The following is a 14,507-nucleotide window of genomic DNA, read 5'->3' as shown; positions in this document are numbered from 1 at the left end:
CCCAGGGGGGCGGGCACCAGCAATGTGCCCCGACCCCCCCAACCAGTGGACAACTGAGCCCCACTCACGGGCTCTCTGTGTGGGACTTCGCAGGCTCTGGACACCAGAAATGTGCCCCAATGGGTCCTACTGCTGGGACCTTTTCTCACCCCCTCAGAGAGCCGTCTCCTCTCTTCCCGGTCTCCTCTTGCGGCACAGGACCTGCAGGACTTTTCCTGGTCTCCAGGCTTGACTCAGGAGGCAGCACTTCTACTCCTGCGGCGGGGGCAGGCCCCGACAATGTGCCTCGGGCCCCATCTGCCTCCAACCACAGACTCCTCCTTGTGCCCTCACTACGCGGGGCTCTCTCTCCATCACGAGAGCCCTGCAGACCGGCCTCACCTCTTCACCCGGGCCCCCTCCTGGAACCCGCGACATTGCTGTGGAGCCCGCAAGGCTCCAGGCGGTTTTTCTGTGTCACGACCAACTCTCACCTGCAATCCGTTGTTTTGTTCCTTTCGTGATGCTGCTGATCCCCAACTCCACCTGAAACGAATCAGGGACGGCAAGATGCTATAAACTTGCTGACCTAGACTGATTACCGGGGGAAGGGGGAATGGGATAGAGTGAGAGACAAACACTGCGAGCTTGATGTAGTTTTTGGGAACTGACTTCTCGCTTGCCTCTCAGTATTCTATGGAATGGGTCTGGGTTTCTCTGATGCTTATCTTCGGTCAAAAGTAGAGAGATGCACTCTAAAAGAAACAACACACACTATTGGTATCTCTAATGTTAATCAAAGTCCTGAATGTATCATTAATAACACACACTTATTATCACACACTTATAACATACCCCTAAGTGAGCTTTTGGATGCTCTGACACTTTTCATTTTGAATTATCTGTACTCCTAATAAACTTGAACACAAGAGTGAATTCTTCTTGGGCTTTGACCTTTTCAAAAATAAAATAATAAGATACAATTGTATTCATCAATTATTCAGAAGCAGTTGAAAACATTTAAATGCATAGCAAGGATTTTTAGTACCTTCTCAGCACCAGATTCAGGACCTAGAGGGGGGTTCTGAAAGAAATATATACATATATAATATTCATATGACAATGATTATCACAAATAAGGTGTACTTTCAAAGGTTGACAATATTCTCTTGCAGCCTTTACAAACTGTTGAGCTCTGAATGAGTCTTTGGTCGCTGTTTGATTGAGAGGTTCAGAAACTCCTCTTTAGTTATTGTCCAAAAAGTATTTTGCCCAATAAGGTATGCAGAGTCTTTGTTAAAGTTTAAACATGCTCAGAAAACCTTACCGGAATGTTCTGAAACGCAGATTGAAAGACCGCATTCATGCTGCATTGCCCAGCAACATTAACGCTTGACTTTTCTTTTCTGTTTGTCTTCCCGTCCCGTAGGAAGGAGAAAAAACCAACCGGAAGTCCAGCAGGGAAAGAGAACCGGAATCCGAAGAAGAGCGCCGACCGGAATCAGGAGAAGAGCGCCGGGCGAGATATGGATCTAGCCGGATGCCTACTCCTGAGAACTGGAGACTCGAGAACACGGAAGCAGGTAAGGGGCGCTTTGAACGGCACAAAGCGAAGTGCTGAGTTTGGGACGGGTGGGGTTTAAATAGGCTTCTCTGCACGCGTTCGGGAAAACAGTTAGCACAAGTTCTGAAACGTGTCATTTGCATACACGTTGTATCGCAATCAACTGTCACAAGTTCTTTTGAGCTCAAGCAGCAAGCACTGGGCACTACAAGTCAAGCATTAAATAGTTTTGCCATAATCATTCGGATATTTTGCCCTTTTACCAACAATGTCTGAGTACAATTTTAAAGAATTTCTTTAGGTTTCAAAACTCCACACAAAAACTTTTTCAGGAAAAAGTGTCAATGTTATCCTATAGAGGAAAATATGGTTATCATGTTTTTTTGATAAGTATTTGGTAGTGAGAGTTGAGGTTCTGGGGGTAGACTCAGGGATCCCCCAGGGTCAGTGATGCACTCTTGTTACACCCCCAGCGGCACTAGGGCGGCCGGGAGCAGAGTGATGAGACAAAGGACTTCTGGGTGCGACCACCACTTCGAGAGGTAAGTTGGGAAGTTAGGGGTTGGTTAGGCAGCATTGGTTGGGGCACACAAGGCTGTGGGGCGTTGGGTGCAGGGGTGCCTTTTAGGGTCGTATCATCTTACCAGCTCCTGGTCGCGGTTAAGGGGGCCTTTTGGATTAAGACTGCAGGCGTAGGCTGGAGGCTTGAGGCAAGTAAGGGGTGCCGGATCCTGGTTCAGGATCGCCAGGGTGACCTCCACGTGGTGTTTGCCCACTCAAGCTCGGGCTGGGGACAGCGGGTGCCGAGTGGGGTGGATTCGCGGTTTCCGGATGCTGCCAGAGGTTGCAGTTGAACAAATCTGGTGTTCACTGGAGAAGCAGTCTTTGGAAGTGAAGGCAGGCAGGTCCTCCAGGGTTTTTGAGGTTGCTGGCTGCAGGACACACCGGGATTTTGTAGGAGCAGGTTCGAGGGGGAGACAGGCCGGTAGGGCTGGGGCCAAGTCAGTGGGCGTCTTCCTCTTGTTAGCAACTGCACGGCTATTCGGTCCTTCTTCTTCTTTTCTTCTTGTTTCTAGTCTGGATCTGGGGAAGCAAGGTTCAGGGGTGCCCCTAACTACTATATTTAGGGACGTTACAGGTAGGTAAAAGGCAGGGACCAATGGGTCCCTTCCCTGGGGTGGGTACACCCCCTATTATGCCACCCTGCAGTGGGAGGGGGGCATGTGCCTGTCCCTGGTTGGCTGAGTCCCCCCATCTTCAAGATGGCGTGGACTGATAGTTGCACTTCACCTCGCCTCCCCACATGAGGGTTGGAGTTGGCAGAGGGGGGCACACCTCTTTTCCTCACTTGTTTTTCCCGCTGGTTCTCCCACCCAAAGAGGGGGTCAGATCAAGTGGGGACCAGTTGGTAACAGCAGCAATTGGCCTGGGGAAGCACACAAAGGCGGCAAGCCTTTGAAGCTTCCCCTTAGTGAACCCTGCCCATCCTGGGGGAGGAGGCTTGGCACCTCGTCCCAGGATGTGCATTGTTTCAGGATCCAGAGAGCAGCAGGCTCTTGACCCAGGGATCCAGAAACATGTCTTATGGTGGCAGCTGAAAGCAGCCACTCAGCCTGGACACTAGTGGTGGGTTAGTTTTCAGGGGGAGTCTCTAAGATGCCCTTTGTGTGCATTTTTCACTAAATCCCACATTAGCATCGGTGTGGGTTTAATGTGCTGAGAAGTTTGATACCAAACTTCTCAGTTTTCAGTGTAGCCATTATGGTTCTGTGGAGTTCGTAATGACAAACTCCAAGCACCATATACTCTTAATGGCAGTACTGCACTTACAATGTCTAATAATGGACTTAGACACTGTAGGGATACAGGGCTCATGCACCTGTACCCTCACCACTGGTATAGTGCACCCTGCTAAAGGGGTGACTGTTCTATGCCAGGGCAGTGGTTTGTAGGCATGGCACACAGGGATGTGTGCCATGTCGACTCTTCACTTTGTGCTGCACCAAGACACGCAGCCTGCAAAGGCAGTGTGTGAGTGTCAGGGTACAGGACCTCTAAGGGTTGCACAATAAGTGCTGCAGTCCTTAGAGGCCTTCTCTGGACACAGTGCCCTGGGTACTTGTGGTACCATTTACCAGGGGCTGACCTGTAACCAGAGATGCCTATTGGGTTTAGGCTTCAATGCAGTTTTAGGGAAAGAACATAGGCCCTGAGTACCTGATTAGCAGGAGCCCAGGGCACACTCAGTCAAAGTACATCAGCAATTCAGCAAAAAGTGGGGACAACCATGCAGAAAAAAGGCACTTTCTCACACATATTCAGCGTTGTAATGTTTCTGCACCTCAACCTAAGGTAAATTCTTACCTTTGCTGTGCAGCATTTTGGTTGTGACTAGTAGGGAATAGCTGCAGTTGTTGTAGAAAACATTTGCTAACAACTTAACCATTTCAGGACATGCCATATAGACATATGTAGAAGGGGTTGACTCTATACCACGTTTTTATGGAAAGTCCTTGTATCTTAACCCATTCCGTGCTGAGGACAGAACGGTTCAGTTCTAGGTCACGGTGGTGTGTGGTGTCCTCTTCACACAAACCGGAAATCCCTCTGCTGTTTACAGCAGAGGGATTTCCTTTTTTATTTTTTTGCCTCAGGGGCTGGGGTAGAGCTTCCCCAGCTGCCTGAGGCATTTATTTTTTAAAGTAATGACGATCGACGTGCATGGCGCACTGATGTCATTAGATTAAAAGTGAAACTGAAATGAGCCGATCTGCGTATTTCAGTTTCACTGCTTTGATGCTCATGGGGCTATCTCAACCCGAGCACCGAAACACATGGGAGAGGTATCTTTGGAAAGGGGAGAATCTCCCCTTTCCAATGGTACCCTCCCTTAATGGAACCCTGCTTGGGGATGGCCACAGGAGGGTGATCCCCAAGCAGGAACCTACCACTGTACACCAGGGAGGGGAGAGCGGCTCCGGGGGGGGGGGGTAGGGGAAATAGCCCAATAGGAACCAGGGATATTTATTTTATGTAAATTTAGCAGTGGGGGCTGCCCTGAATGGGAATTGTAATGCTCCCGCCCAGAACAGGCACACTCGTTCTGTCCCCCCTGGGGGCAGATGAGGGCAATAGCTCCTGATCTGCCCCCCATGGGGGCAGAAAGACCACTAAAAACCACAGATTATATTTTTATGTAAATTTTGGGGTGGGAGATGCCCTGAATGGGTAATGTGAAGCATGTACCCCTCCCTGAAATAGGCAGTCTTTCTGCCTCCCAAGAAATCAGATGGGGGCAATAGCCACCGATCTGACCCCAGGGGGGCAGAAAGCTCACTACCCACCAGGGATTTTTTAAATATGATGGGGTGAGAGCTGTCCAAAATGGGCATACCAATTCCCCCACACCCCAAACACAAAAGAGACAGTCTTTCTGCCCCCCATGGGAGGCAGATGGTGTTATTACCACCAATCTGCCTCTCGGAGTGGACGCAGGGGATTATTTATTTTTATAAAAGAGAGGTGGGGAGTGCACACGATGGGCAAAACCATGCCCACATCCAAAAACAATTATGACAAAACTCTTTCTGCCCTCCCTGAGGAGCATATGGAGGTACTAGCCACCAATCTGCACCCCCGGGGGATAGAAAGCCCACTAGGCACCAGTGATTATATATTTTTTAATATGTAGGGTTGGGGGCAGCCAAATGGGCATGCAAATGCCCCCACCCCCAAACAGAAATGGCACAGTCTTTCTGTACCCCGGGGAGCATATAGGGTTAATACCCCAAATAGTTCCCCCTGCCCACTAGACACCAAGGACAATTTTTTGTCTTACTGTAAGGGTGGGGGCTGCCTGAAGGGGCATGCTGATGCCATCACTGCCCCCTATAAAAAAATAGGCACAGTCTTTCTGCCCCACCGGGGGCCGATATGGGCAACAGCCCCCAATCTGCCCGCTTGATGGGACAGAAAGGCCAGTAGACACCAGGGACTATTTTTACTTTGTATATGGGTGGGGGCTGCCCAGAATGGGCATGCTGATGTCCCCACCTCCCCCCCAAAAATGGAAAACATTGGGGGATCCAACCAAGCCACACCTCCAAAGACTCCCCCGGGTGTCTAGGTTTCAGAAATATCTGGGCATGGTAGGTTTCCCTTGATAATCACAGAGACCGGGACCAAAAACCCAGGTGCCCCCCTTGAAAAACCAGGTGGTTTTGTGACAGATAATTTTTATATCTCCACAATAGGTTTTGGGCCCTTCCCTGTCATGGGTACTTGGCCCACCTGCACAAGGGAGGTGCCATTTTTATCGGGAGACCTGGGGGAACACTTGGTGGTAGGAAATTTGTGTTGGCCTGGTGATCCCACACCTTTCCCACACAGAAATGTAAGAAAAATGTATTTTGCATTTTAGCTTGGAGATTTGCAGTGGATTCTGGGTAGGAAAACGTTGGGGGATCTATGCAAGCCACACCTGCCTGGAGTCCCCTGGGTATCTAGTTTTCAGAAATGTCTAGGTTTGGTAGGTTTCCCTAGATGGCTGCAGAGCACAGTACCAAAAACGCATATGTCCCCCTTGCAAAGGTAGGTCGATTTGTGATAGAAAATGTTGATGTCTCCACAATATGTTTTGGGCCCTTCCCTGTTGCGGTACTTGGCCCAACAGCACAAGTGAGGTACCCTTTGTATCAGGAGACCTGGGGAATGCTGGATGGTAGGTAATTTGTGTCATCTTACTGATCCACAACTTTCCACACAGAAATGTGAGGAAAATGTGATTTTTTTTAGCTAAATTGGAGACTTGCAGGAGATTCTGGGTAGGAAAATGGTAGGGGACCCCCGCAAGCCACACCTCCCTAGATTCCCTAGGGTGTCTAGTTTTCAGAACTCTCTGGGTTTGGTAGGTTTCTCCAGATGCCCGCCAAGCCCAGGACCAAAAACGCAGGTGAATTCCTCACAAAATCAGATCTTTCTGTGATCGATAATTTTGAAGTCTCCACACTACGTTTTGGGCCATTTCCTGTTGCGGGTACTTGGCCTACCCACACAAGTGAGGTACTATTTTTATTGGGAGACTTGGGGTAATGCTGGGTGGGTGGACGTTTGTGGCTCCCCACATATTCCTGAACTTTCCATCACAGAAATTTGAGGGAAATGTTTTTTTTTCTCACAAAGCCTGAGTTTTACAAGGGATTCTGTGTAACATAACCTGCTAAGAGCCACACATGTCACACCATCCTGGATTCCCCTGGATGTATAGTTTTCAAAGATGTATAGGTTTTCTGGGTTTCCCTAGGTGCCGGCTGAGCTAGGGTCCAAAATCCACAGCTAGGCACATTGCAAAAAAGGGTCCGTTTTTAATTGAAATATGTGATGTGTCCACGTTGCATTTTGGGCCATTTCCTGTTATGGCCACTAGGCCTACCCACACAAGTGAGGTACCATTTTTATTGAGCTACTTAGGGGAATACTGGGGGGTCAAAGTTTGTGTCTTCCTGCACATTCCCAAACTTTCAATCACATAAATGTGAGGAAAATGTGTTTGAGGTTTGCAAGGGATTCTGGGTTACAGAGCCTAGTAAGAGCCCCTCAAGTCACCCCATTCGGGATTCCCCCTGGTGTCTAGTTTTCCAAAATGTACAGGTTTGCTTTGTTTCCCTAGGTGATGGCTGAGCTAGGGTCCAAAATCCACAGTTAGGCACAATGCAAAAAAAGGGTCAGTTTTCACTGGAAAAATTAGATGTGTACACGTTGCGTTTTGGGCTGTTTCCTGTTGCAGCTACTAGGCCTACCTAATGAGTTTTAGTATTCACTATTCAGCCATCTGACTTTGACCCTTGTAGCAATGGGCGGCTGGTAAAGTCCCCTACGCGGCAAAGGCGGAGGTTTTTTGCGCTGGACCAAACTCTGTGAACTCCACTGATGGCGCAGAGTTTACTGACCAGCCCTAATTCTTATTGGGAGACTTGGGGAAATGCTCGGTGAGTGGAAGTGTATGGCTCCCTACGGATTCCAGAAATTTCCATAACAGAAATGTGACGAAAATGTGTTTGTTTTGCAAAGTTTGAGGTTTGCAAGGAACTCTGGGTAAAAGAACCTGGTGGGAGCCACTCAAGTCACCCATTCCTGGATGCCCCTGGGTGTCTAGTTTAAAAAAATTGGTAGGTTTGATATATTTCCATAGGTGTCGGTTGAGCTAGGGTCCAAAATACACAGCTAGGCACATTGTAAAAATGGGTCAGTTTTCACTGAAAAATGTGATGTATCCACAATGCTTTTTGGTCGTTTCCTGTCTCGGGCACTAGGCCTACCCACACACGTGAGGTACCATTTTCATCGGGAGACCTAAGTGAATACACAATAGTAGAACAAGTGTTATTACCAATTGACTTTCAATGAATTTCTGCCTTCTAAATGTAAGACTGTGTGTAAAAAGAAGTCATTTTGAAAAATGTCCTCTATTTTCCATGCTAGTATGGGTACCCACAAATTCGGATATGTGTGAATAACCACTGCCTCTAAACTCCATATGCTGCTCCCATTTAATAAATACAAAGGTTTCCTTGATACCTATGTTTCAGTCTTTATATTTTACCAAATGAGTTGATGTGTACCGGTACACAATGAAAATCTATTGCAAGGTGCAACTCAGTTATTGGCTCTGGGTACCATGGGTTCTTGGTGAACCTACAAGTCCTATATATCTCCGCAACCAGAAGGGTCCAGTGGACATAAAGGTATATTGCTTTAAAAAATCTGCCATACTTAGAAGAAGTTACATGTGAAAACCTAGACATATATGGCTGTTTTTTAACTCAATTTCCATATTTCTTTTACTTCAACTGTTACTTTTTTACGGGAAAACCTTGAAGAATCTACATAAATGACCCCTTGCTAAACTCAAAAGTTTGTCTACTTTTCAGAAATGTATAGCATTGTTAGGCTTTGTTTTTGGATTCACATCCATTTCTACCACTAGGTGCAAGGAGGTTGAAAGCACAAAAAAATAGAAAAACTAGGCAATGTCCCAGTAAAATGCCAAAATTGTGTAAACATTTTTGGTTTGCTTGACAAAGTCTGCCTGTTCCCAAAAAGCTGGGAAGATGGTGATTGTAGCACCACAAACCCTTCATTGATAACATTTGCAGGGAATAGAGCAGAGGCTTTCTTTTGCATAACGTTTTTCCCATTTCCCTACCCCCCAAAAAATGTTTTCTCTATTTTGGCTACTCTCACAGTCTCTTCCAAGGGAATCCACAAACCCTGGGTACCTTTAGAATCCTCAGGCTGTTTGAAGAAAAAGATGTGAATGTGGCGTGCATACCTTAGGTGGACAAAAAGTTACAGGGCCTAAGCACGTACTACCCCAATAGCCAAAATAAATATCAGCGCGGGGAAGGCATAGCAGTGAAGGGGTTAACTATAACAGTGATTGTTTATGCAGACACTGTCCTCAAACCTATGGCAACAGCTAATCAGCACTATGCATTTTCTCAGACTGACTATAGTAGGGGTAGACCATAGGTCCTCAAAAGCTAAGTGCCTGAGCATCAACAGGCGGTCTTTGTTAGTTTGCATCGGGTGGTTGGGTGCAGAGTGCAACTTCAGTCCCTGCAACATATCCTTCACAGGCATCTAGCCTTCACAGTGAACGACCTTTGGTTATTTGCAGTCGGTGTAAGGCTCAAAGTTGTACACTGCATGATGGGCGAGGTATAAGGACTGGCATCTTGTCAAGCCCCATTCCATACCCACTGCAAGCACCTGTCTTCCATTATTTATGGCCAATGACCTTACACAGCAAGGGTCAAGTACAGGGACATGCACAGCCAGTATATTTCCCCCGATAAAGTTTACCAGGTGTTTGGTGGTGTACCGGGTGGGCTGTACAAGCCCATCTGTAGCTGGTCCCTTTAAGCGCCTGAAGCATGCACAGAGTAGTAGTGTATCGTGGGTGGTGCTAGCACTTCTGTAGCCTTGCCACTGGAGTCTGTCAAGCTTGTACCCTGTGTTCTTTTCCCTGGTGGGTGGGAGCAGAACCTCTGCAACACGGCCCCTTTGAGTTTATTAAGCTTGCACCCCTTGCTTGTGTGCCAGGCAGGCAGTTGTAGTGCCTCCAGACCCGGGCCCCTGGAGTTTGAGAACATTGCAAATGGTGCTGGTGTACTGGGCTGAATGTACCAGAGCCTGCCCAGTCAGACCCCATGAGTCTGTCAAACAAACACTGGTGATATAGTGTATGGGCTGTACTATCACTTCTGCAGTCTGGCCCTCTGAGTCTGTGAAGCTTGCATTCACTGAGAGTGCTGTGAAGAGTGGGCAGCAGTAGCACCTCTACAGCCTAGCCCATGAGTCCATGAAGCTGACACCTGCTAGTGATTTATCAAATGAGCAGTACAAGCATCTCCATAGGCAGGCAGGGTCTGTGAAGCTTGCACTCCATGGTCCATTACCAGGTATGCACATTAGTGCTTCCACAGCTGGGCCCCTTAACTCTGTGAAGCTTGGACCAGGTGGTGGTGTACTGTGTAGGGGTGCTAGTGGCTTCACAGCCAAATCACTTGAGTCAGTGAACCTTGCACCTGGTGGTGTACCAAACTAGCTGTATTAACCTTCCGAGACTGTAGTGTATTGTGAATTAGAAATTATGGAACCCTTTTGACTCCTGATAGACTCCATAGAACTGTGTCATAAGTGTTAGAGTGTAAAGCAACAAAGGCTGAATTGCAATGTTGAGTTTGAAGGCACACGCAAACGAATAAGGACATGTCATCATCATTGATAACTTTATTTCGACCACTGCGGGCCATAAAAGTACATATTGAAACAAACATCAAAGCATAAAAATCCATTTTCGTATGGTACATAAAATTGAATAAGAATACATTTCATATATATACACCTATTTACAACCAAGTCTGTCATTGTTAAAAATAGAATTAAACCATCTAATATGTTATCAATGTGATACAGAGCATTCAATACAAACCATTAATCTATTTCAAATCATAATGTGGGTTCTGCGTTTAATCCACATGCAATGTAAGGAATGGGAGACAGCGAAAACAACAGAGGGATGTGTGTCGTATTTTAGGACTCTAAGCGCATGATCACACTTACGGAAACCCAAGTTCTTACAAATAGGTTTTACCCAGCAACGGCGTGCTAGCCCGTATGCCGGACAGACAAAGAACACATGGCTTTCATTTTCCAGGGAGTGTTCGAACACCTGGCACATAGAACATTTATTGGCGTCCCAATAGCTAGTTAGTGACCTTAGTGGTAGTGTACCCAATCTGAACTGTAAGTACAGCTTTCTAGCTTGTGGGTGATATATCATATCAAGGAATTCCTCTTTCTTGTATACTGCTTTAATATCGAGGAATTGGGTGGTTAATCTACCAACTGAGCTACTGGTTTGTAGAATCATCAGGTTAAATGACCTGTACCTTTTTATCAGATCCACCCTGGCATGCACAGGGCAGGCTGATTCCGGGGAGTCCCATAGCTCCGGGAGACCCAACCCAACACACAGATCCTTGATGTGGGATAACCATGGTATTTTCTTGGATTTAAGAGAGACCCAAACCTCCTGGAACTCTACACGATAAGAAACTAGCTCTGGGACAGACCAGAGTCTTCTCCAGTAGGTAAGTGGCCTCAGGGCCACCTCTTCTTCCACAGGAAGTAGCCTCAGGTCTAGTCTTAGTGGGACCAGGGGGGTGCTAACTGGCAGGGCAAACAAGTTTCTCATAAAAGTATGCCCTACCCTTGCCAGGCTTTTGGGCCGATGGTGTCCCCATAATTCCGCCCCATATATAGCAGCTGTTCTGGTTTGAACCTTATATATCTCTACAACAGGGGCAGCCGGTTTCCAGGCTAGTGTTCTATGCATTTTAGAAATCCCACCCATGGTCTGGGTCAATTTAAGGGTCGACTTAGCTATCTGTGTATTCTACCCCAGATGTTCCTCGAGAGTAATGCCCAGATATTCAAAGGTTTTTGCTTCCTCGAGGGGTGTACCCTTCAGAACCGGATTTGGCAGCGTCTGCCTTGGGGGATTAAAAATCATAAACTTGGTTTTAGCCAAGTTAATCTCTAGACCGCTTAGTTCACAGAAATCCACAAAACCATCAAGGATACGTTGTATACTGGTGGCTGTTCGAGACAACAATAGAGTGTCGTTCGCAAACATTAATGCGGGCACTCTTCCAGTAGCCAACCTCGGGGCATCCGTATCCTTTATGTTTAGGAGATATTTAATAAGCCTATTGATATAAAGGCAGAAGAGAGTGGGAGCCATCACACATCCCTGGCGCACCCCCCTCTGCACCCTAAATCTCGCGGACAATTCTCCCACTTTTCCGCATCTAACCTGAGCAAAGTTGCCTAGGTGAAGTCTCCTCAATACTTCCAACAGATATGGTGGAAGGCCCAGGTCATGGAGGACTCTCCACAATTTGTCCCTAGGGACCAGATCGAACGCGGCCCGCAGGTCCACAAAAATGAGGTAGAGGCTGCCACCCTCTACACTCACTGTTTTCCAGTATAGGACCTGGAGTCGGAAGATCTGGTCAATTGTGGATGTTCTAAAACCTGCTTGGAGCGGACTCAAGATGCTGTTATCCTCTTCCCATATCTGGATTCTTTCCAGAAGTACCCGCCCAAATACTTTCTGTGGGATGTCTATCAAGCTAATTGGCCTGTAGTTTGAGGGTTGCAGAGGGCAACCTTTTTTGAAGATTGCGACAATCTCCGCCCCCGCCACGTCTCTGGTGGCTCTGCCCCCATCAAGATTGAATTATAGAGGACGCAGAGATATGGAGCCCATATTTTTGGTTCCGACCGAAACAAGTCCCCAGGGATTTTATCAAGCCCTGGGGCTTTGTTGGGCAACAGCTTCATAATGGCATATTCCACTTCAAGTGTTGATATCTCCTAAGGACATGTAATACTAAGCTCCGTGTGGAGTGGAGTCATTGGCTGGTTCCCTTGCTGGGGAAGAAGCTACAACTGGGGATGAATTAGGGAATAAGTAACCCGAAGATTGACAGCACTCTCCCAGAGATTATCCGTTGTCTAAGCAAACTGCTTGTGCTTGCCACATCAGTTGCAGTCGAAGTACGGAACCAAAGCTTAATGCATATCGAGTCCCAGCGCAGCTTCAGCTGTTGTAAAGAAGTTGAACACAGTGAAAGCATTGCAAAGAAATCTACATATTGGTGACTGAGAGCCTGCTGGTCAACTCGTACATAAAAGTACTGCACTGCTACATAAGCTACAGTCATACATAATCCGGAATGTTAACTCCTTCGACGCTCATGACGAGCCCAGCTCGTCATGGAAATGCCATTGATTTCAATGGAAATTACATGGCAACGATGGAATAGGCCTTAGCATCCAAGTGGTTAATGTTGACAGCAGTGACAACCAGGTTTTCAAAGAGCAGCTATTGATAATCACATATTGCAAGATTTTATTACAGTTAGAAAGTGGTGAAGATCCCTGCACTCGAATGTAAAACAACATTATTGCCTTGATTGTGACGATTGCCACCTATCTCAAATTCTCTTTTGTTTCCAATAAAAAGAATAAAAAAAAAAAAAGAAAGTGGTGAAGACAAAGAGCGTGCAAAGAGATGCCAAAGAATAAAACAGTTATTTACTCACCAGAACTTGAGTAAAGAGAACATGAATGACCTCAGTGTCAGGCGCCACAGCCCATGCAAAGCAGATGGGTTGCGCCTACAAAGGTGGTGATAATCCGAAGTGAGGAAAGACATTCTCCGAACTATGGAAGGCTGAGAGAATGGAGGCAAAAACTGAGGCTGTTTTCCAAAAAGTCATCAAGGATGATCCAGAGGCCAGCACATCTCAAGGCCTTATGCCTTAAAGATGGCTCACATGAACAGGTTCATGATGAACAGCTGAGGGAGCTGGACAGAGCTCCACCCTCAATATCAACCACTTCCAGAAATGGCTACAACACTGTTGCTTTCCTGAAAACACAACCACCGTCCAATGCTACCAAAAAGCTGAATATTGGCGATAGATAAACTGCTTGAATAGAGACATTTGATGTTTTCATTGATGCACTTGAAGAGGCTGATAACAAAACAATTATCAAGTATCACAAAATTCTTGCTGGTGATGGTGTAAAAAAAGTTATAAAGAAAATGCTTCGAACTGACAAAGAAGTCACATATCATCAGAGTAAAGAAGTGTTGAATCTCAAGTTTAATCCATTGCCAAATGTTGATTACAAACAATACATCTTCATACAAGAACATCAGAACGTTGGTGAAACAATTGATGAATTTATAGAGCGACTTAACACACTCATCAGACATTGTAAGTTCAAGTAATTTATTGATGAAGAAGTTATGGGGATAGAGTTTTTGATGAATGCTTGTCAGATTCATTCAGAAGACAAATGCTAAGAGAAACTCTTAGTCTGGAGCGAGTGTTAATAGTAGCTAGAGCTGAAGAGCATGCTAATAGGCAAGCTGCTGACATGGAGGCTGGAGGCACCCATAATGAATCTGTCAGAAGTGTGAAAAGTAAGTCAAAAGAAAAGACTTAAAGACATAAAGTTATGTCTACACGTAAAAATGAGTTGTGTTTTAGATATGGATTTTCATTTCCACACAGTGGCAAATATCCCACTCTTGGACAGATATATAAAGGCTGTGGGGAGCAGAATCATTTTGTGACGGTTTGCAAAGTGAAGGAAAAGGTAAGACCGTCATGGATGGAGACAAAATGGCCACCAGAAAGTTCCAGAAACAACGTTCGATGCACACCCTCAAGGCCAAACGGCGAAATCAGTTAAGACTATTCAACACAGAATGAAGTTGATCAATATGTAAATCATCTACAAATAGTTCTTCTGTATGAGTATCAAGTGAAAATGAAGAAAATGATTGCGGCCTGTCGATGTTTACCTCAGAAAAACGTGC

At 46.3% G+C, this 14,507-nt stretch overlaps 1 long non-coding RNA gene across 1 annotated transcript in view; it reads left to right on the top strand.

Moving 5' to 3' along the window:
* The first annotated feature begins 1,459 nt into the window (after positions 1-1,459).
* LOC144775596 (uncharacterized) overlaps positions 1,460-14,507 on the top strand; it is a 348,461-nt gene continuing 335,413 nt past the window's right edge. The window contains exon 1 of the long non-coding RNA XR_013600556.1: positions 1,460-1,562. This is a non-coding gene — a long non-coding RNA (uncharacterized LOC144775596). The remainder of the gene's footprint in view (positions 1,563-14,507) is intronic.

This window comes from Lissotriton helveticus, chromosome 1_1 (genome assembly GCF_964261635.1).
Source record: "Lissotriton helveticus chromosome 1_1, aLisHel1.1, whole genome shotgun sequence".
In the NCBI taxonomy this organism is placed as follows: Eukaryota; Metazoa; Chordata; class Amphibia; order Caudata; family Salamandridae; genus Lissotriton; species Lissotriton helveticus.
This window is presented reverse-complemented; position numbering and strand designations above follow the sequence as displayed.